The sequence below is a fragment of the Triturus cristatus genome, chromosome 6 (assembly GCF_964204655.1).
Source record: "Triturus cristatus chromosome 6, aTriCri1.1, whole genome shotgun sequence".
NCBI lineage: Eukaryota > Metazoa > Chordata > Amphibia > Caudata > Salamandridae > Triturus > Triturus cristatus.
In genome coordinates this window covers 1,118,671,349-1,118,691,353 of record NC_140589.1, presented here as the reverse complement: position 1 = coordinate 1,118,691,353, position 20,005 = coordinate 1,118,671,349, and the positions used below count along the sequence as shown (strand labels likewise).

Sequence of the window (20,005 nt, the reverse complement as noted above, 5' to 3'; positions counted from 1 at the left end):
CGAGAGGCTCCTCTGTGTTACTATCCATTTATTGGTTGCTCCCTCTCTGACCCTTATTGCGGTGGACCAACTGTCCTCTCCACACCAGGCCCCTCCTGAAGACATCTTGGCGCCAGGTAGTCGAGAGAGAGATTGACTGGGTTGAAAGAATGCTTCCAAGACGATTCGGAAGGGGGTCAAGAGACTTCGTGACTCCATTGTGTTTTAAGACCTGTGGGTGAACTTCCTAAATGACTGCTAAACTTCCCTTGTTTATGTTTACTTCCTGAATAAAACTTGCTAGATATCCCCCCCTGCTTCCGGGGAGCCAGAATAAGTGTGACTTTGGCCGCGTACGGCTTAGTATTCGGGAGGTGGGCTGGTTATCTTCCATCTGGGGATATAGGACAATCGGGGTGCACCACAGTGTGAAGGGAGGCTTGGGCCATGGAGTCTGCAGGGTGTTATCCATTGACGTGCTGGATACCAGTAGCACTGCATTAGGGTGCTGACTGTGTATGAGTGTGAGAGTGTTCTGTAGAGACTAGGCTGGTACCCATTGTATCATGTAGTTCTACGGAATGATTGTGGGAGTGATAGTCAGCGGACCGCCTGTGATTCACGACACTTGCTGGTGGCGGTGCTGCTTTATATGTTGATTTCATGCCAAAAGCACAATACATTTGACATTGGGTTTACCCCCGTAGCTCTGGCCCGTACATATCTTGGATATCGTTGTGACCCGGGGTGTACCATATAACTGTGCGGGACTGTATTAATAGGATTGCTTGGGTGAGCCTGGGGTGGACAGCGTATTGCACTACATAAGGGTGCTCTCTCTCTATTGGGGGGGATTAGATTAGGAATTGTCCACAGTGTGAGTACTATTGCTATCATAACAATACGTGAAGGCCTAGTACTGCTAGTAATATTCCCAAATGTGTTTTATGCCCTGTCGTGCTTTTAATTTGACACAATAGGACACACCTAAACCCTGCACTCCCGAGAGGAGGCAAATGCACTGCAGAACCTTTAAATAACCCATGTAAAACAGCACTCCCAAAAGACGAGGCGATAAACAAGATCCAGCACTCTCTTAAGGTGAGGCAAGAAAACAAATTAAGATGAATTTAAAGTGACACACACATGTTTATTAATTCAATATTTGGAAAGGAAGGCAAAATATATTGGTTGAGGCAGACTCCCAAATTTATAAACTTAGGCAAAAAAACAGAATAACATGTAGCATATATTCATGTAGCAAAGAAACTTAAAAATGATATACACAAAGTAAGTAACACCTCAGCGATCGATCATGCAACATCCTTGCCAACTCAAGTCGGAGGAGCCCTTCGACAGCCCAAGAAGGAGTTCGATTGGGACTCAATTCCAGATTCTTCTTGTGACAGTACATCTAGTCCACAAGTGAGCTCCCAGCTGCTTGCGAAGACTTCCCGCCTTTAATACCTGTTACTCAACGTGAGGCGAAGGTTCTAGAAACCTCAGCCCATTTCTTCTGTTACGTAAAACCGAGCTGACCGTACTGGTTTGTGTCAAGGTCAAGACAGAAGCTGGCCAGGACCCTGTATTTTTACTCCGAGACAGAGCTATACATTCCACTCATTCCGCTGGCAACAACAATCTCTGCCCTGAAACATACCAAGCACGCATCCCACACAAATTTTCCAGCTCACTGATCGGTGAGGAGCAAAAACATCCCCTTCCCACTTCGCAGCTACATGCGAACACAATATGGAGTCTGTTACACAAGACGGAGTCAGCACAGAAAATGGAGTAAGCTATGCCAAATGGAGCCAATGGTCAATATATCATTCTTAATAGCGCTACATGACCGAAAGTATATGATGTTCATGTTATAATGATTGAAAATGTTTGTTGAATATAAACGTTATTCACATACATCCTGTGTGGTCTCTTTTGTTACGCTCAGTGTATTTAACGCAGTGACTGCTGTGCCTTTGCTTTATACATTGCATCTGTGGAAAGCCTGACTGCTCAGTGCCAAGCTACCCAAGGATGAGCACTTTTTATACGGCGGGTGTACTCACCCTCTCTTGAAGGGAGCGGTAGGTTCTGCCTGGCTGCGGGAATCCCTTCAGCAAACCAGGAAGTGCTGGTTCCAACAAATGTATTGACTATAATAGGGGCATGCCTGGAGAATCCTACCAAAGTTGTATTAGCTCTGCTGGAGTGTGCTCAGAAAAGGAAGGTGTTTGGCCCGATGCGAACGCGTAATAATGGGAGATTCAGGAGGCAGACCATCTGGCAATGGTGACTTTGGCAGTGGTGAATATTTTTTGCCTGCAAAGGTCAGGAAAGGTAAGCTCTAGTCTTCCGAAGGTAGAAGCACAAAGTGTGCTTGCCATCCAAATTACATGATGTCTCCACACCCAAAAAAGACATGTGGATACAGAAAAGCTACAAAGAAATATTTTGAAATGGAAATCCCTTTGCACGTCAGGAACAATGAAGGGATGAGTTCTCAAAAACAGCTTAGCAAGCTAAACAATGTACGATCCCTAAGCTTCAATTGCGTTCTAATCGGGCCATAGTTCTGTAGAAAGGCAGTAGAGTCCTCAACTCGTAAGTAATGGGAAAGTGCCTTCATGCTAGTTTTAGGAGTCACTGTAACTCATACCTAAAACCAGATAAAATAATTCATTATACTAAGGATATTACAACTAAAAACAACCAATCCTTTGCTAGGAACAAAGGACACTTTCATGAAACATTTATATCAAAACACAGACCATGCATAACTGACGTGATTACAGACATGCAACTATACAGGCTATTCATAACCAAAATCTGGTTATCTGCAGCTTCCACCTTCAGGAAACAATAGCACCAGGTTGTAAGATCGGCATGAGAAGCCATCGGAATAAAATGGTGGGAATAGTCCAAATTGTGCATAAGGAGTCCTTGTATAGCTTGCATCTAAATAATTTCTATGCACTAGAATCCAACTCTCAATTGGTTAAGAACTAAATGTCCCCCAATAATAGTTTCCTTCTTACTAATTTACTGTCCGCAACCCCAAAACACCTCTTTCACCACGAATTTCTGTGATTCTGTAGCCACCCTCCCCAAACTCACATAGACCTTATTGTTCTGGGCGACTTCAATTCAAGGCTCAACAAATGTAATAACCTTAAAAAAAACAAATATTTTCAATTAAGATGGGTGATCCAGCACCCTGTGCTGGATATACCCTAAGCAGCATTTTCAACCACACTGGCAACATACCAGCTTTCTACCCTGACAGTGCCCCACTGCCCGGACATCCCTTTCAAAATCCCGGTACCAAAATAATACAACTTCAAACAGCAACTCTGTAAATTTGAGATTGTGCATGGAAAAAGCCGAAAATTGACACCATAGATCCTATAATGCAAACCCAAACCCCTCTGCTAAGATCTCCCCCTGCAATGCAACTGTGATTCCAAAATGTAGTCAATATATGTCAGTAATATTTAACACCATCAGCCCACGGAAAAAACATCTCTACTTGCACCTGGTCAGTGATATGGTTCACCAAGAAGCTTGCGTCACCCAAAGTCAACAACAGCACACTCAAACACAGATGGAGGAAAACCCTAGACCAGGACTGTAAAAATCGATACACCTATCAAGCAGCCATCTACAGAATAACTAAGAAAACAAAAGAAATGCTACTCACTTCACTTTTGACAATGTCGACAATGATGGTTTTAAGAAATATCTCAGATTTGAAGAACCCTACAGGATTATTCAATCTAAAAAGCTTTGTGTTGCTTTTACCACTCGTTCAGTGCCAAAAAGTCAAAGACGCACCGTCCTCAACTCAAGGATACCAAGAAACATAGAGAAGGCGGTTTCCTGGACATGTAGGACACTCATTAATAATAAGCCAGCGACTTTGCAGAAGCTGCTGACAAAATAGGAGTCTGAGATGGGTGAGATGGCATACTTAGATTGGGAAATGGCGCTGATGCATCCCCGAGAGGTGGCCATTAGGTCCAGGCTCCGACTGATTCAATTTAAATATCTGCACAGAGCGTATTATGACAGGGCACGATTGCACCGCATAGGGAGAGCGGAAACACCTGATTGTTTGCACTGTAGGGTGTCGGCAGGTGCATTCTTTCACACAGTGTGGGACTGCTCTCAGATCCAACCGTATTGGACCACCCTGTTAGAGGAGCTGGGACATGTCCTGGGTGAGACGATTCCACTCAGTCCTCAGTTTGTTCTGCTAGGAATATCTACCGAAATTGATCTCCCCAAACCAAAGTTAACTCTAATTCAATTAGGATTATAGGTGGCGAAACGCGACTTGGCCAAGGCATGAGGGGCAGTGGCGAACCCATCTCTGATTGAATGGAAAAAGAGCATGGATATGTATGTGTTGGGTGAAAAGACGACTTATACAGCACGGGGTTGCCCCAAAAAGTTTTGGAAAATTTGGAAGCCATGGCTAGCCCATTATGGACTTTCACTCTCTGACTCAGAATAATCCCCTATGGTGGGTGTACGGGTTGCGCAACAGGAAGGGGCCCATAATAATGTATAAGAATATGCTACAATTATTTGACTGTCCACCACTGTCGTTTATGTATGATGCTGACGTCACATTGAATATGCTACTACGTTTTGTTGCTCAACAATATCTTTGTATTGTAATTAAGAAAATGTTAATAAACATATTAAAAAAATAAAATTAAAAAAAAGGATACCAAGAAACAAAAAACACTTCCCTGAAGACACGCATGCCCAAACAACTGAAAGAAGCTATGGAAAGGCCTTCTCCCCATGTCAGATCAATCTTTAAGGAACCAATATCACACAAATTGTAGGCTAACATCAGACTCATCCTGTCGCCCACATCTCTCCACCTCCCACTTTTATCCTCAAAGATATCCTATCTACTGAATCTATCATTCATATCTATTGGGGAGAGGAGTTGGCCTAACGGCTAGGGCAGTCGACCTTGAATCTGGGGAACCGGGTTCGAGTCTCAGCAATTACGCTGAACATCCTGTGATTCTGGACAAATCACTTAATCTCCCAGTACCTAACAAAAATGAACGTGTCCTCATGTAACACAACTGGTGCTATGTAAAGCGCTCTGATACCCGATACCTTCGGGTCGCTACATAAAACTTCATTAAAAAAAATAATTAAAAAAAAAATCATGGAAGCTGCGCAAATGATAACCAATACCTTGTTTATTAAGACAACATGGCAAATAAGATCAAATGCTAATTCAGCTAACCTCTTCTAAAGAAATGTGAACTAGACATTAATAACTCAGACCAATAACAAACAAGTGCTCTTTGGCTCAATGAATAAAAAATGGCGGCCTACATTAGAATTGCTCTAAACAGCAATATCATTTCAGATGCCCAGGTCTACTTCTACCCCTGAAAAGGGTCAGAATCTACTGTAGTTGCTTGGGTGAACAAGCTAAGCACATATTCTAACCCTGATCCTACTAGACTCTTCTACATTCGATATGTACTGCACCTAACACTATTAATTAGACTGTAGGAAGTGGGCATCCAATGAAAAGCATTTGAAGGAATTTCCTCCTTCCTATAAAACAACATCTCCCTATCGCCATGCACTCTGGCTCCTGTTATCTGCATCCGGCCACCCCTCAGCGATCACCCATTTCTCCTCTTCACCATCTAACTCAGCCCTCGCCTAGATTGATTCAACCTTTCAGTCTGTCAGCTACAATTCCACAGATAGCACTAAGAGTCTCCTGAAGTTTATTAACCTTAACAACACCATGAAATTCAGGCTGGCACCATGCTTGGTCAATGTGAAAAACTACAAGACTTCCAACCATCTTAAACTGCACCGAAACAAAACAGAAATATTTAAATGTGAAAAAAGGCCAACAGCATGAGAGATCCCACCCAGACCTGTAAACTTTGAAGAAGCCTTCCATCAAACAAAGAACATAGCGTAGAAATCATCCAGATTCTGATTTTGCTCTAGAACCACAAAGGCACATTGCAGGGAATTGCTCAACCAATATTTTGAATATACATAAAAATATTCCTCTGCTTTGATCTCTCCGACAGAGTTCATGCCACAGCAGAGCATATGCTCTCTTGAGTGGATTATACTGATGGTCTTCACCTATGAGCCTGAAAATAAGTCTCACTCACCAAGTTGTAAAACTCCATAGTCAGGCTATCTATACATTTGAAATCCTGGATTCACATTGCTAAATCCCTTGTGTACTTGCAAAGGTGTCCACTATTTAGCCACATCACATTCAAAGCGCCATTTGTCAGACTGACCAATTCATGGAATACACACTTGTCAACATTTCGAAAGAGGGAAATATGAGAAAATAAAATTGGAAGAATTTATTTTCCTAATTTTTTTTTGAAAACTCTTTTTATTGGCATTTGTAATAAAAACATTGCATACATTTTCACATTCGGAAATACAGTAGGTATGTGCCCGTGAACAGGAGTGTACAGACGCTGCTTTTATGGTCAGCGGAGCTTACAAGCTTAGGGCCCGATTCACAGAACTAACTTAAGACAAAATCCTAAACTTACTACCATTTTGGTATTCACAGAATGCACTTACTGCTTTTGGTATTCACAGAATGCACTTACTACTTTTGGTATTCACAGAATGCACTTACTACTTTTGGTATTCACAGGATGGATTTGCGACTACTAACTTTACGTCCGCACTCGGGCCGGAAATTCCGACCCGGAGGAGGGGCTTCTGGCCCGGAGGCGGAGCATCCGGCACGGAGGCGGGGCTTCCAGGCCGGAGGCGGAGCTTCCAGGCCGGAGGCGGAGCTTCCGGCCCAGAGGTGGAGATTTTGGCCATGGCTAAATCTCCGCCACTGGCCGGAATCCCCACCTCCGGGCCAGAAGCTCCGCCTCCGGCCAGGAAGCCCCGCCTCCGGGCCAGAAGCTCCGCCTCCGGGCCGGAATTTCCGGCCCGAGTGCGGACGTAAAGTTAGTAGTCGTAAATCCATTCTGTTAATACCAAAAGTAGTAAGTGCATTCTGTGAATACCAAAAGTAGTAAGTGCATTCTGTGAATACCAAAAGTAGTAAGTTTAGGATTTTGTCTTAAGTTAATTCTGTGAATCGGGTCCTTAGAGTGTTATGGTCCCCGCCTTATCTCTGAGTTATAAACCGGCTACCGAAGCCTGTGTTTCCTAATTGACTAACATTGAAACAAAGGCAATTTTAGTCAGGAAACAGCTAAAATAAAGTCGTTTTTGGCCTTACAAATCATGTTTCTCCCACCTTAACTGGGTCTGTTGCCAAGCATGGGAGAAGGACCAACATTCCTTCAACAAAACATTTCAGACACACCTCTCTAAACTAAGCTCCCAAACCAATAAACTCTGACAACTTAAAGTGTCTTGCTCATTCTAATTCCAAGCTGACAAATTTGATCTACCTCCCATTCCAGTTATGGAAACTACATAACCACCTCACTTTCCAGTACAACTTAGTTTTCAAGAACTCAAGTGATCTTCAAAAAATGTATAAGACTACACCACTAAACATGGAACTAACGAACCACAAGAGAAAGGACAGGATGGGATACTTTCCATGTGATGACTCGCCAAGTTAGGTAGGTTAAAAAACATCTGCATGAAGCCCGATCGATTATTACGTCTAACATATTACACAAACTGAACATGAATACATGCAAGAGCAAGTTTACCATAGCATGAGCAGGCCACATTACAAGAACTCACTCTCCTATCTCGTCCAACTCTTTCCACATAAGTCAAACTACATCCACACATCTCTCCAACTGAACATACAGATCCATTTACAATAGCTCCTGAAACTTAGTGTGCACCAACGCTACACTAGTGACAGTTAGGCACTACTCAAATACCAGATATCATAAAATATCAAGAAAATTAGGAGTTATTAAAAATTGAGAATAATCTTGACATTCCAAGAAAAGAATCAATAAAAATTATATTCAATCCTTTCCACGAAAAGTATCAATAAACAATGTATACTAAATTAGTACATAATCTTACGGTTCATTTGACTTATTTTGCAGCGCTGCAAGGATATAGCATACAGTGCTGCGTAAAAAAATAAAATAAACTATACAAATAAATTAGGCATTGTTACAATGGGATAAAAACGTCTATGAGTCCTTCTTCCCTAACACACAAGAAATATATGTGTATCTAAGTGGGAATATACATATGCCTGACCTACCAAGTACCACGCATCAGGGGTTACACTAAGGTATTTGAGTACGCACTAAAATTTATTAGTCAGGCATTGTAGCGCCCTGGAACCACCTAACGAGGAATGCCGTATAAAGAGCTGCATTTAAGTAGCGAGCAGGCCGACAGTGAGTGTGCTGCACTGGTTAGACAGCATGCTTTGTTTCACAATACACTGGCATCTCACTGTCTTGTTTACTTCTTTATTATTCTCTATATCCCGCATCAACTCTCCAATTAGGTGACGAAGGGGCGAGAAATCACCTTCAGTCAGTCTGGCTCTGTAAGTGGCCTTCTGTCAGCACGTTATCATAAAAAAGATTTAGAATCAAACAGTGCCCTACACAGATCCGGGTTTTATACAGAAAAACAATGGTATACAGGAATTAATACACTATTTATTTTTGAAAAGAGCACATTTAATTACCCTCTCTCTAGTTTATCAATCTAACAGAAATATATCAAAACATTTTTAGCCATCTTCATGAAACGTGACATCTAATCAGGAGAGAAATAACAAAACATCTATACAAATATATGTACTAAATTACAAAGAGGAAACATAACACCCAACACCTCGTACACATACGTTAACCCCACAAGTACATTCCACTAGTGTCCTCCCACTTATTCAGGGCGGACCACTAGGAGGTAGTCAAGGCAGTATACTGGAAATCTATCCATCAATGTAGACCCTCTCAGAATACTGTTGCGTTGTATGCAATCATAACTTCATATTTGCGACTCCTCCTTCAAGAAAATGTGTCTACGCAATTGCGTTTCGGCCTTAATCTTTCCTTGGCCTCCTCAGGACAGGGTTAATACATGACTGTGCCCACACTACAAAAAAAAAATATATACAATAATTACAATAAAAAATGCATTAATGGTATTGCCAAGACACTCCATGCCTCCCGAGCTGGTGAAAGGTGATGGTAGTTGCCCGCACAATCCCTAGAGAGTCTAGTTCTCCACCAAAAAATCACCGAAAGTGAAGCAGGTAGTGACCAAAAGTGCCCAAGGTTAAAAAGCAGTCTAGCAAAATACTCCCTACTGGGGAGAAAACCGTGAGGTGCTCAGGAATCTAACTCCCAGGTGTCGGCCGAAATGAGCCAGCTTAAGGACTAGGGTGCACGACAGCGACCGGGGCTCTAATCAATCAATCATCGTGATGGAACAATAATCGTGCACGCCTCTACCATGCTCTCGTGTTTATCTCTACTGATGGAAGAAACACATGTACTTACACTTCCGTGTAAGCTCCTCCTGCCACTCAGATAATAGAGGTGGCTCAATTCAAAATGCCTCCGCGACAAAATCAGGGCACCTAAGGGGAAAGTGGATAAGCTCCTTTACATAATAAACCCTCAATGAAGATAACAATCCTGCCAAGATACTTCCGTGACACCCAACTACAGTGCGCGCCATCGCTATACACAGATCCGGGGGCAGCACCTTGACTGTTGTTGTTTTCCGGCAAAGTGCTACTGAAGCGTCAGGCAGCAACTTCATTTTTCCAGAGTAGCACTTTGTCAACATACGACCCTGTTGGAGTAAGCGGAGGTGATACCTGATACCTGATAGCTGAGGTGTGGTGTGGAACATTCCCCCCTGGTGCGTGGCGTGGTCCTCGGCAGCGCGAACGATCTCTGCCCGGACTACAGTCCCCAGCAGCACTCGCGGCGGAACCGGAAGCCGCAGGACACTTTGGCGCGCCCGGAGGCGCTTAAATTGCAGCAACGCCGCTGACAGAGCGGGAGACCCTGTTGGAGTAAGCGGAGGTGATACCTGATACCTGATAGCTGAGGTGTGGTGTGGAACATTCCCCCCTGGTGCGTGGCGTGGTCCTCGGCAGCGCGAACGATCTCTGCCCGGACTACAGTCCCCAGCAGCACTCGCGGCGGAACCGGAAGCCGCAGGACACTTTGGCGCGCCCGGAGGCGCTTAAATTGCAGCAACGCCGCTGACAGAGCGGGAGACCCTGTTGGAGTAAGCGGAGGTGATACCTGATACCTGATAGCTGAGGTGTGGTGTGGAACATTCCCCCCTGGTGCGTGGCGTGGTCCTCGGCAGCGCGAACGATCTCTGCCCGGACTACAGTCCCCAGCAGCACTCGCGGCGGAACCGGAAGCCGCAGGACACTTTGGCGCGCCCGGAGGCGCTTAAATTGCAGCATCGCCACCGCCTCGCGGGTCCGCGCGCGGGGCTGCGCCGGGCTAAGCCCGGGCAAAGGGCGGGCCCTCTTAGGCCCTCAGAGGCCGAGTGAGGCTGGGCTGGGCCCCTCCTCCTTGGCGTGTGATCGTGGGACATCATCTATTATCTGCAAATGGACCTCACCCATTAGGTAAAACCGTGACAATCTCTTTTGCTGTCATTTGAAGTGGAGATTCTAGGGGGCTGGCTGCGTCCCCCAAGGCTCGCATTTGTATTCTATTATAGCGGAGAATGAGCTCTAAAAATTGTAAAAGGACTGGGGGATTGGGGACTCTTGATAGCTACCTAAAACATGCTGAATCTGCCATCGTAAAAGAAATAGCGTCAGTGGAACGTAGACTATCTCTTGAACCCCCCAGGTTAGTTGCATCTTGTACACCTCCTATGACCATTGCAGCTGTTGCACTCCCCAATGACGCTAACCCTTGTACGTCCCAAAATGGGTCTGAAATGGTGGAGACCTCCTCAGCTTTACCAGCCCTGTTATCTAATCTTAGTCCTGCCCCCTCTCCGGTAGCTGTCAGAACTAGACAATCAAGAAGCGCTTCTAATCAGCCATCTAAGGGGGGCAAAACCATGGCAGGTAAAAGAAAGGCTAATAACTCCCTGGGAGCACGGAAACAGGCAAAAATCCCAAGAAAGAGCAATCCTGAACAGGGGCTGCCCCAGGTTAACCTTAGTGTTCCCTGTTTAGTTGGTGAGCCATCGTGCGGGGGAGTCAACCACTGTACAACTCAGGGCTCCGATATTGGTAACAAGTGTATAGGGTCAGATATAGCGTCCATTATTGATGCTCACCTTAAGCTATTAACTGTACCGTTAATGGCTATTTTGAAACGAATAGAGGATCGCATCACCAAAATAGAGTCACACCTTCAAACTAAGGTTTTAAATGCTGACCCACGACCTGCGGTAGTTGATTCCCTTAATGCGTGTACAACCACAGTTGACAACATGCTGGATTCTATGATCAACACACACCAGCATCCTACACTTCCTTGCACTACCCCAGCTTTAGGCTCTTCCACCATTTCCCAACCCCCTATTGTTGAAGCCATATCTCAGGGTAGGAAAATACCTAAGTTGACCCCAAGGGGGAGGATTTGTTCTGCGGATCGGCCCCCAGGGAGGGACTCGACACTACATTTACCTCCTGAGGCCTGCCCCTATTCTATTATTTTAGCTAATGTTCCAAAGCTTGTGGACGGAAACAGCGAACATTGGTCTTCATTAAAGAACAAAGCCCTTCACTATCTGTCAAATAAAACTGTACTGGGGCAACACTTATATAATAACTTTTTGATGATTAGACGTGTGCCTTGGGTGGGCAAGACTAACAAGTGCTTAGATGGTGACTGCATTGTCATTAGTTTTAGATCTCCCAGGTTGGTTGAGGACATTCTGAGGCAGGCAGGTTCTGTCAGAGTTCATTATGATTATGTTAATGTCTTCCCCTTGGGTTTTTTCTATCCCCCCGCTCCTGACCCAAGGACGACCGTTAACTTCCAAAAGAGCTGCGCCCCCCTTGACTATGTCGTACCTATCTTCAACAGATACTCTGCCCTATCCACCTTGGATGATAATGAGTGACTAGGGCAGCTAGAACTAAGTATAGTGCCTGAAACTCAGCCAGCAGTTCCAGATATGGTACCTTTGATAGTCAATAGTGTTTGTAATGGTCCCATGGGCCCTCTAACCAAATTGGTCTCCTGGAATATAGCAGGGCTAAGAAATAAGACAGATGATCCGGCCTGGAGACAACTTATCTGTTCAGGCGAAGTAATCTGTCTCCAAGAGACCTGGGATACGGACAACACTCTGAGTTTAGATGGATATAAAAGTTTTTTTGCACCTGCTGTACCGTCTCATATGGGGAGGGCCAAGGGAGGTTTGGTCACCCTGATCTCAGCTAGCATTCCCGGCTCGCTGACTCAACTCGATACAGGCTCATGTAACTGTTTGGCAGTTCAGATCTCCCTCAATGGGGGTAGTAATTTTTTAATTGTTAATTTTTATAATTCTTTTTATAGAGACACCACGGTTGATCATCTTACCGCATTGCATTGTTTTTTGGCTAATTTTAGAGAGAAAATTGAGACAACTTGTCCTATTATTATCATGGGCGACCTTAATATTCACAGATGCCCAGAAAAATGCTATCTGGTGGATCCCTTAGGCCCAACTGAATCACGGGAGGCCCATTTTGAGCACTCTTCACAGGGTGCACTTTTGGAAACAATTCTTGCTGACCATGGCTTGTTACTCCCTGCCATGGTGGATGAGAATATTCCAACATTTAAAGGGAATGGGAAATATTCTGTGATCGACTATATCTTTATCAGCTCAGGTTTGAGGAACACGACTAAGGAATATTCGGCAGTTTGGACACATTTTAGTGACCATAATCCTGTGGTCCTAATCTTGTCTGATCTTTTCTTACAGCCTGTTATAGTCGCCGACAGAACGGACAAATCTCATATTCGCCCAACTGATCAGGATCGCAGAATCAGATGGGACAAAGTTATCCCCGAGGATTTCTTTGCAAATCTGAAAAAGAAGGTTGGCCCTGAGTTGACCACTTGCCTTGACCTGGAAGCAGGGAACTTGGAAGTATTAGGGGCGTATTCCGCAATCTGCTCCCAGATCTCAGCTGACCTTCGGTGCCCAGCGAAAACAATGGACAAGGCAGATTTAGGCTGGTTTGACAAAAACTGTTCCTTGGCCAACAGAAAACTGAGGGCGGCCTTGAGCAGTAAACCCTTGAACCGGTCTAACATAGCTCAACTTAGGAAAGATTATACTAAAACTTTGGATACCAGGAAAAAGGAGATCCGGGAGGACGCTTGGGAGGAACTTTCTTCCGTTGACGTCCTTCGCAATAGTGCAAAGTTCTGGTCTGTTGTTAATAAACCTTTCTTTCGCGATCCCTGTAATACTCAATTAGATTGCGGTATCGGGGTTCACCAGTGGTACTCTCACTTCAAGTCAGTCTACGAAGTGGGTATGAATGGTGGATCAAATCCCCCCCTTCCCACTACAAAACAATATACTTTATTCGTAACCAAGGGCGAGGTGGCTGAGGCCATCGGCAAGATGACGAGCAATAAGGCTCCGGGTCCCGATGGCGTCCCCTCGGACCTTTTTAAGTCAGACATTGAGACTTGGTCTACAGTTTTGCTGAACATTTTTAATAGGGTCTGTGTCGCAGGCATCCCGGACACTTGGTCCGAGTCTGTGATCATACCCATTTTTAAAAAGGGTAACAGAGGGGACCCTAGTTGTTATCGCCCTATCTCACTCATCGATTCCGCAGTTAAAGTCCTGGGGCGTGTAGTTTTGGGTAAATTAACAGATTGGTTGGAGGATACCAATACCCTTTCGTGCCTACAATATGGGTTCCGTAAGGGCCGTGGCACTATCGACCAAAGCTTGAATCTTTACCTTTTAATAGGCAAATACACTATAGCTAAGAAAGGGACGTTATACCTGGCCTTCATGGACTTATCCTCGGCCTTCGACCGAGTGAATCGGTCGAAACTGTGGGATCTCCTCCTCAAGCTGGGAGTAGACGATAATCTTGTCTATTTCTTAGCAGACCTCCGTAGAGATCTCTCCGCCACTGTCAGATACGACCGATTGGGTAACTGCACTGGTAAGATTGGAATCTCCAACGGTGTAAGGCAGGGCTGTATTTTAGCTCCCCTCCTTTTTACACTCTACATCAATGACCTTGCCACTGCCTTAGAAGAGTCTTGTAAGGATATCCCTAAGGCCGGGAAGTATCAAATTCCTGCACTATTATATGCAGATGATGCTGCATTGTTAGCGCGCACAGCAGTAGGGCTTCAAAGTCTTTTAGATACATTTGCCGACTTCATGAAAAGACTTGACTTAAGCGTGAATTTTTCTAAATCTCACGTTATGACTGTAGGATGTAAACCCAAGAAAATAAAGACCATGCTATGTGAGGGTCATGTTTTATCTAGAATCACCAGCTTCCCATACTTGGGGGTCATCTTTGATGACAAGTCATCCTGGGCCCCTCAATTAGTTGCAAAACGTAATGCCTTTGCTAGATCCATTATAGGCGTTCTGGACTTTGCTCGTAAACTGGGGGTGAAACCCATGCAAGCTATACTGAACATTTATGCAGCCAAATGCATCTCTATAGCTATGTATGGTGCGGACCTGTGGGGTTTCAAAAATGTGAAGGAACTTCAGGTGGTAGAGGACAAGTTTTTAAAATCCATTCTATCGCTCCCCCAGGCCACCTCGGGTTATATTGTACATCAAGAATGTGGGGTTGGTTACCTAACTGATCAGATAGCTTTAGCCCCCCTATTAAAATGGTTATCAATCTGGCTAAATCCGGAACTCGATCTAAATCGTGAAATTATAACTGACTGTTTATCACTTGAGTTCGGAAGGGCTATCCCATGGCTTCGTTATGTTAAGAGCTTAAGTGACGATATAGGTCGCCCAGACATTTTTGATAATCCCAATAATCTTTCTAAGGGAGACCTCAAATGGGTAAAAGATATATATAAGCGCAGAACTACTTTAGCCAGAGAAGAAAAGGAGTTAATAAAACCTACAGTAAGGGCCCATCAGCTATTAATAACTACATGCAGCATAGAACCTTACTTGACCATCGTAAATAATATGAATCATCGCTTTTTATTGACTAGGTTTAGACTGAACAAATACCATCTTTTGTTCACTGATTCCGTAGGATGGATGAAGGACAGGGACTTAGAGATCTGTTCATGTGACAGATATTCTCTCAAGGATACTGTTCATCTTATCTTTTTTTTTGTAAACATTTGTCCCCTCTACGCAGAAAATTCATCATCCCACTTATCAAGAATAAGGGATTCAGACAAGTCAAACCTGCACTTTTGTATCTCCAGCTGCTAAGTACTACCTGGGAGATTTTTAACATTGCAAATTTTTTGACTATTGCGATGAGATTAAGAAAAAAAATCAAGTGGTCTTAGTCTTGTTTAAAATTGATTGTGATTCATGAGCAAACCCGACCTTGTCTTATTTTAATGTAGTGTTTTTAAATCATGTGCACATGCTTATTTTAAATGTAACATATATTGTATTTATTGTGATGCTTTGCACTTTTATGGCTCTTGATATGAGCCGAATAAAGTAATTTTGACTGACTGACTGACTGACTAACATACGACCATGGAGATGGTCTTGCTCATTGGCACTGAGGTAGGACAGTTTTCCAAGTCCTGTGGTCCGGCCCACCTCAGCAGCCCAAGGAACACATTACTGCTGAGCATTGCTGGCCTCAGTGGTGTAGCAAGGGGAGGCGTGGGGAGCGGTCCGCCCCAGGCAGCACAAGTTTTGGAGACGGCATGGCACCCCCCTCCTCCGCTCTTACCTGTGCTGTCCCGGGGCGGCAGACAGCAGGTAGCATCGCCACCATCCCTCCCTCCCCCTCTCACCTGTGGCCGTCGCAGGGCTGCAAATGCCCCAACCGGCAGAGGCGCCAAAAGGTGTAGCTACGCCACTGGCTGGCCTATATTCAGAGAGCGCCCTGAGTGAGATCAAATGGTAGAGGGGAGGGTGAGGGGGCAAGAGAAAGGGGAGCCATGCAGTGGCAGCCAGCACAGATCGGGGTGGCAGGGAAGGCGGTGCAAACAAAAATAAAAAGATCGCAGGACTGCACTCCGTGGAGAGCTGACCACCATCCAGAGGCATGGAAGTGCTCAAATTTGTGTTCAAATATGTGTGGATGTGAAGTTTCGGATACACGGTGGGGGATTTGTACTCCTTGTAATGATGTACGATGTATACCGATACTATGTTGTTAAAAATAAAAATTGTTTCAAATTTTTCTTTTTTTTTAAAAGACAAGGAAAAAAAACTTACCTTATCTCCTCCGTCAGGACTCGGGAACCAGGAAGCACCCAGGCTCCCCTGACCAATCACAATGTTGCACTGGAACAGGGAACCTGGGCATGTTCTCCACGCAGTCTGCAATGCAGCCTGTGTGGAGAACAGGGAAATTGCGCATGACTGTTTGGCCGGCCCAAGAGGGCCAGACAAACAGTCAAGTGCACTTAGAAAGGGGCAAACCACTCCTCTTCTGGCCTGATCTTTCATCGGAACAGCCTAGGCCGTCCCAGCCGCAGTTACAAATAAAATGATCATAATGTTCAGTTATTATGTTTATTTTTTGTTACACTGCTTAAAAACAGTTTGGCGACACTCCTCCGCCTTAGCGGAGGAGCCACCACTGGTAGAATGGAATGGAGAAAAGTTATAGAATGGAGTAGAGAGTCACAGAGTGGAGTATCATGGCGTCAAGTAGAGTAGATTGGAGTGTTGTAGAGTTAAGTGTCAAAGAGTGGCCTAGAGTAAAGTGGCATGGCGTGGAGTGGAATAGAGTGTCACAGCGTGGAGTATTGTAGAGTGGAGTGGCATAGAGTAGAGTGTCGTAGATTGGAGTAGAGTGGCCTAGAGTGAAATGGCTTAGTGTGTCATGGAGTGGCATCAAGTGTAGTGTTGTAGAGTTGAGTATCATAGAATGGAGTATGGTAGAGTGTCGTAGTGTGTCCCGGCATAGAGTGTTGTGCAGTGGACTGGTGTAGAGTGGAGTAGAGTGTCATAGAGGGGAATATGCATGGTTTGGTAGCGAACTTCCATTATAGACAACATAGTTTCAATTGAAATGACAGTTACATTTGCACAGACATACAGTTTTACTGACAAAACTATACAGTGCACAAATGATAATGTGTGGAACTGTCATCACTAAGTATTGATTTTTTTTTTATTGTATAAAACAATTTTTTACACCATACTTCAGAATTACAAAAAAGTGCTTAATTTGTGCTTTCCGTATTCTGATATATTCTGGAATATTTGCACAGTTAATTTACAGACATTTAAATTTTGTTGTGTACTAGAAAAAAATAACATCCTACACCCTTTCATCTCACAGCAAGATTCTCACATAAATCCTCTCACTTTGAAGTCAGAGAAAGAAAAGTAAACACCGTGCTCCCTCAGAAGGCAGAGCCTCAATTTTGACCTCTGTGTTTGCATGCACAGCAAATGTGACAAGATAAGAATCAACATGTAAAGACCTGTTTATAGAAAGTGAGGACTCGAGGAGGAATACAAGGGGTGATGGTGAACAGGCTGTGCTTCTTGTGAAGGATAAGGACATGTTGAACATAATAAACAAAGCCTACAAATAGAAAAGAAGCAAATATGAGTTACAAACCACAAAGGTAATGGTAGGCAATGGGTGTATTGCATTTACAGGGAAGCTTTGAGAATTTGCCCAAGATGTATATGCAAATCAGACAGCAGCGCTGTCTGGTAGGCTTCGACGTAATAGAAAGTGATTGCATTTTGAATGCAATGCATTTATGAGATAAATAGTCAAATGTGACAGAGAGTGTGATTGCGTGTAATTTGCAGCTCTGGAAAAAGTCCAACATGCACTGCAATTGAACCACTACATAGGAGGCAGAATGACCACCAAATACCCAGTAGCATGACTTATGGAGTATATACTCCTCTTGATTGATCAAAAATGTGACTGACGTCTCAAAGCATTGACTGAAGGGGGCTGACAGAATGCTTTCTCGTTGTATATTGTAAACAACAGGTCTTGCACACAACTATGCTGGAAAGTCTGACCTAACGCATATGGCGTAGTCGGTGTTTGTTGCACATTAGGGATGGGGTTGTGTAGACCCCAAATATGAAAATCCAGTCAACTTTTCAGGACATCCCCAGTGAATATGTATGAGGTCAATTTTTATACGATTTCATTGGAGATTATTTCCATGTGTCGGGGTCAGTCTGAAAAGTACGTGTGTTTTAAATGCCAGTGGCTCCAGTGGCCCGACCCTAATACAGGATAAACTCCAAAACACTGCAAGCACTAGGGCATGCCTGGCCTGTCCCTGTGTGGGGTGCTTAGATCATGGGGCAAGGGCATCTCAACATGGTACTGCTGTGACTGGTATTTGATTTCCTACAGTTGCGAATCTGAAAATGAATGTGCAGCCTTGGGAAGGAAAGCAGCCAAAAATCAGACATGAGCACAAGCAGCCTCTAGAAAAACGTGTGTAAATGAACTCTTCTTTGTAGCCACGTCAGAGGAAGACTGTCACAGGCAGCTCCTGCGCCCCTCTAAAGGTGCGCCCTGAGCATGAACCCAACTCGGAGTCCCACGTGCTAAAGGCCGGCACTGCTGCCGAACTCTGCTCTGCTAGAGGACAGCCGAAGGATTTTCATCAGCACTGCACTGAGCTCCCTCCGCAAGAAAGCCTCTGCCTGCCTATGACCTGCGTAATACCAGCAGTGAGTACCAGCAACAATGAGACCTCAATTAGGACACTGCAGTCCTGTCCCAACAGCAGGTTGATCTGGCTTCAAGACCAGGAATGTCAGAGTCCCTGTCCTGGGTGACTACAATTCCTTTCCCGCCTGGCACCAGAGTTCCTTCTGGGTCTTTACAGATTCGCACAAAAAAGATATACTTCCCAAGAGCCATTATGTCACGCAAGTTAGATTGGCTGTAGGGCGTAGAAAGCATGCCTCCGCATTTTCAATGCATTATAGACACAGCGCAGAACAATGGCGCTGCCTCGCCACGCGCATCTGCGCAGTGCGCTGGCGCGTGCGCTGCTTTGGGGCTCCAGCTGAGGTGCGCGCGCTCGCCTCACTTACATTTACTGTCCGGAAGGCGCTTCTTCTTGTTGCGCGGCGGCGGACTGCAGCAGGACTAGGGGAGTCTGTAGAAGGAGGACGGGGCTGTGTAAAGGGGCAGCGGGCTGAGGAGTGAGTGCTTAGCTCTACGCCACTCCCAGGCGCACGTCATAAAGGTGGCTCTGTGACACATAAGAGCCCGTAGAGGTCTCTGAGAGGGTCAGTGACGTCTGTGTCATAGAGTTGGTTCTGTGATACGCAGCCTTCGGCAAAAGGAGAATTCTGTTTTTTATACAGTGAGTTACTCAGTAAACGTAGAGCCGCCCAACTAGCCGTCGCATGGGCCTAGTGACCAGTACTTTCCAGAGGTGTTCGAATTGAAATATTTGGGAAAGTTCGTGAATGAGAAAGCAACACAATGAGATAAAACTAATTAGTATCATGCCTTGCAGACAAGATTGTCGAACCGTGTAACCCTTTGTCTGTTTCTTAGAAAGAAATTAAGGCAGCAGACAATCCCCATAACTGTGATTTGTTTAGGTGGAATACTTGTGTTCAAGTCTAACCCTTACAATTTTTTTGTTTAAATGTAAACAAAACATCGCATTTTTGAAAAGTTGACATCCTTGATATTGCATTTTCATTAGGCACTAGCAAATCACAGGTTTCCTGGTTACTTTGCAGTAAAATGACAAAGCAATTTAGCACACATAGAAGTGGAAGCCTAAATCTTCGAAAGCTAAACCTTTTTTTCATCAAGCTACATAACTGATCGGGAAAAGATGTCAATTGATTACACAAAATAAGATCAACATTGCAGACCGATGAAAGATACTATACTTGTCTGAAGAATAACAGCCAATTGACATTGAAGGAA

At 44.5% G+C, this 20,005-nt stretch overlaps 1 protein-coding gene across 1 annotated transcript in view; it reads right to left on the bottom strand.

Annotated features, from left to right (window-relative positions):
* Positions 1–19,245, bottom strand: part of LOC146821053 (E3 ubiquitin-protein ligase PHF7-like) — a 1,746,711-nt gene extending 1,727,466 nt beyond the window's left edge. The window contains exon 1 of the mRNA XM_085611988.1: positions 19,150–19,245. The gene's annotated coding sequence lies outside the window, so the exon portion shown is untranslated. The remainder of the gene's footprint in view (positions 1–19,149) is intronic.
* Positions 19,246–20,005: the final 760 nt, after the last annotated feature.